Source organism: Benincasa hispida, chromosome 2, assembly GCF_027475165.1.
Source record: "Benincasa hispida cultivar pf3 chromosome 2, pf3_genome.v1.1, whole genome shotgun sequence".
In the NCBI taxonomy this organism is placed as follows: Eukaryota; Viridiplantae; Streptophyta; class Magnoliopsida; order Cucurbitales; family Cucurbitaceae; genus Benincasa; species Benincasa hispida.
In genome coordinates, this window is record NC_143479.1 from 57762202 (window position 1) to 57766539 (window position 4338).

General features: G+C 37.0%; 1 pseudogene across 1 annotated transcript; it reads left to right on the top strand.

Annotated features, from left to right (window-relative positions):
- The first annotated feature begins 726 nt into the window (after positions 1–726).
- LOC120071314 (phenylalanine ammonia-lyase pseudogene) lies at positions 727–3469 on the top strand (annotated as a pseudogene). The gene has a single exon (XR_016527870.1). The product of XR_016527870.1 is annotated as a phenylalanine ammonia-lyase pseudogene (transcript).
- The last annotated feature ends 869 nt before the right edge of the window (positions 3470–4338 follow it).

Below are 4338 nucleotides of genomic sequence, written 5' to 3' on the forward strand. Positions count from 1 at the left end.
AAAATAATATTTTAAGAGATATTTTTCCATACTTTAAGAAATAAATTTTTTAATAGATATTTTTCCATTTTAGGTTTTTGGTTTGTAAAATTAATATTTTTGTTAAAAACGAAAAAGAACTTTAAAAAATTATTCGACTTAAAAACAATTTATTTTCAACAGACTAATTTTATATTATTTTTTGTTCACACAGGAGAATATTTGAAGTTGAAAAGAAAAACAGCAGAATATTCAATGTAGTTTCCTCTTCCGTAGAATTGAAAGGACCAAATCAGTTTTGTACAAGTAAATGTGAAGGGAAGATTCATATATAACTAAACACTAATAATGATGACATGAATTTGCCACTTTGTCAATAGTACCATTGCCTCACGTCCAAGAAAAGTTGGTGTAACCTTAAAAATAAAGGAAAAACAAAATACTTTCAAATGATGGATGTTTGAAATAAGTGTCTATTTCATATTTAAAGTTAAGATTTAAAAATAAAAAGAAAAAAAAAAAAATCTAAACCACCTTAAAGTTAGTTGACAGTTGACTAGAAAATGTAACATTAACATTATTTAAAAGAAATTTCTCTTTGGTAAGGTTGAGATACTTTAAACATTAAATTTAAACTTATTTTTGGCTAAAGTTTTTATAATTTAACTTGGGCTCAAAACCAACATAAACATGACCTAAAACATGTATACTAGACTAAGTAGAGACCGTTTTGATTTTCAATTAGGCTCCAACTATTAATGCCACCAATTGCTCAGGTAAATGTACAAATAAGTGATATTAACTAAGCTTGGGGGGAAAACATAATTTCAACTTAAGCTATTCTATGTTTGGATTTATAAAAGAAAAGCTTAATTTCAACTTAAGATATCTCACCCTCAGTCCAAACAAACTAAGAAAGTACCATGCAAAATACAAAAGAAAAAACAAATAACATATAATTTTCCCATGTAAGGGAAGCAGAAGCTTCTGTTTTGTGTAATTTTCCACAGAAATTCATCTTGAACTTCTTCAACATGAAGTTACAAATCAAACCATCAAAATTTGCTATAAATTCATGCCCATTTCTTCCTCCAAATGCCACAAAACTCATCCAAGAATCTTAACTCTAGAGCATTCAATCACTCTTTCTTCTTTGCCAGTTTTTTCTTCTTCTTCTTCTAATGGCCAACTCTGAATTTCTCTGCTCCTCAGCTCTCTCCGAAACTGAATCTGTTCCTCAATCAAAATCCTTTCCCTCTGTTTTGGCCTCCGACCACTGGGTCAAGGCTGCCAAAGCTCTCAGCCACACCCATTTTGAGGAGGTTTGTCGTATGCTATTAGAGTTTCAAGAGGCTCAAACCGTTGACATCGAAGGCACCACTCTCACTGTCGCTCAAGTCACCGCCATTGCTCGTCGAAGCGATGTCAAAGTCATCCTGAATGAAGCTGTGGCACATGATCGTGTAGCCAATAGTGCAAAATGGGTTGCTGAGAAAGTCTCTAAGGGAATCGACATATATGGAGTTACCACCGGCTTTGGCGCCACCTCCCACCGGCGTACGACCAAAATGGCCGACCTCCAAACAGAACTCATTAGGTTCCTCAATGCTGGAGTCATTGGAAAGGACAATCTTCCATCTAGCTACTCAAAGGCGGCCATGCTTGTTAGAACAAACACATTGATGCAAGGCTACTCCGGCATTCGTTGGGATATTCTTGAAGCTGTGGTGAAGCTCATGAATGAGAATTTGATTCCTAAATTGCCTTTGAGAGGGACAATCACAGCTTCTGGAGATCTTGTTCCACTGTCTTATATTGCTGGAGTCATCACTGGAAGGCATAATTCTAAGGTTACCACCATTGAAGGCAATGTGATAACTGCCATGGAAGCTCTCAAGCGAGCTGGAATTGCAAAGCCATTTGAGCTTCAAGCAAAGGAAGGTTTAGCTCTTGTCAATGGAACTGCCGTTGGGTCTGCCGTTGCTGCAACGGTTTGCTACGACGCCAACATTTTGGCTCTTTTATCTGTCATTCTCTCAGCTTTATTCTGTGAAGCCATGCTTGGGAAGCCGGAATTTGCAGACCCATTGACTCATAAGCTTAAGCACCACCCTGGCCAGATTGAATCCGCCGCAGCCATGGAATCTCTCTTGGAGCAAAGCGATTTTATGAAAGAAGCAAAAACCCGCAATGAAAATGACCCATTGTCAAAGCCAAAACAAGATCGTTATGCACTTCGAACCTCTCCACAATGGCTTGGACCTCAAATTGAAGTCATTCGAATGGCAACTCATTCAATTGAAAGGGAAATCAACTCTGTTAATGATAACCCATTAATCGATGTCAATCGGGATCTAGCTCTACATGGAGGAAACTTTCAGGGAACCCCTATTGGAGTCTCCATGGATAATCTCCGAATCGCCATCGCAGCAATTGGAAAGCTAATGTTTGCCCAATTCTCTGAACTTGTCTGTGATCATTACAACAATGGATTACCATCTAATTTGAGTGGCGGGCCAAACCCTAGCTTGGATTACGGCTTCAAAGGAGCAGAAATCGCCATGGCTGCTTATTGCTCTGAGCTCCAATACTTAGCAAACCCTGTCACAACTCATGTTCAAAGTGCAGAACAACACAATCAAGATGTAAACTCTCTAGGTCTAATCTCAGCGAGAAAATCCGCCGAAGCCATTGAGATTCTCAAGCTCATGTCTGCTACATACATGGTGGCGCTTTGCCAAGCAATCGATTTAAGACAATACGAAGAAAATATGAGGGAAGTAGTGAAAAATTCCCTTCTACAAACCATCAGAAAAACCTTATACATTGCAGAATATGGATCTCTTCTCGAATCGCGATTCTGCGAGAAAGATCTTTTGCAAGTAATCGACCGCGAGGCGGTCTTCTCCTACATCGACGATCCAACCAACACATCCTACACCCTAATCCCAAAACTACTGGAAGTTTTAGTCGAAAAAGCGCTGAAAGGAATTGCAACAAGCAAAATCGAGAATGGAAACGAAACAGGGATTGCCATTTTCAAGAAAATTCCAGAGTTTCTTGAGGAATTAAAGGCGAAACTGGAAAAAGATGTTGAAAATGCGAGAGAGAGATTCGAGAATGGCGAATTCGAAGTGGAAAATAGAATCAAGAAATGCAGCACTTACCCGATTTACCGATTCGTGAGGAGTGAAGTGGGGACTCAACTGTTGAGTGGAGCGAAGAAAGTGAGCCCTGGAGAAGATATTGAGAAAGTGATGGAAGCCATTGATGAAGGAAAGCTTGGAAATGTTGTGATCGAGTGTTTGAAGAATTAGGGCAATTCTGTTTTTGCATTTGCATTTGTTCTTCCCAAGTTTTATGTTTAGACGATGAAATTGCATTAAACATGCAATAGGGATTTGAATTTCATCTTTCTTATATGGTTATTCATGTTAAATATCCTTTTAATAATGTTAATTTCAATGATAATTGAGAAATTAGAGAGCAATTAGTTTGACTATTAGTATCAGTCAAAAGTGAGTAGTTGAGATATTTTTGCACAAATGACCCAAATTTCATATAACAAAATGTTGTTTGTTCTAGATTTTGAAAATAATGAAAATAACAATGTTATTAATATCACAAAGCACTCGACGATTTTTTTTTTTTTTTTTTTTACCAAATATGAGCAAAAGAGTGAGGAGGAGTGCGAGCGAGGAGGTATATGAGTACTATTGTATTTGACTAATTGAACGAAAGCATGAGCACAAGGGAGAGAGGAGGGAATCATGGAAACAAAAAGTTATTTTATCAGTGAAATTTTGGTCATGTAGATCCTTACGAAAGTATCAGGTAATTAGCATGCGCTTCATCTCTTAAGGTCAGAGATTCTTTCCCTCATCTTATAATTGTTTACTAAAAGAAGGCCACATACCAAAGTATATTTAATGAGCTTTATGTTAACTAATTCTATAGTAGGTTAATTAACAAATTATTTAATGAAAAGTTAACTTTATTTTGGGATAAATGGAACAATGGTTGAAAACATTTTCAAATATAGCAAAATATTATCATTTATCAGTGATAGACGCAATGTCTATTGATGACATGCAGAAATGCATGTCATTCTAGGCCTTTTACTTAGAATTATGAAGGTTGTTAGGCAGAATATGTGGTAATCATGATAGGAATTCACGAGAAAGTGAGCTTGCATCGATTAACATATTGAATCTCAGTTAACCCGTTATTTTGCATTATTATGCGTTCAATGTTCTATTTTTGTAGCTAACGCAGAAAATAACGCAAACGTGGAAACCGGACCACTGCATAGACGATCGCATGCGGAGAAACACTCCATCGCAAAGGGAAACACATCGA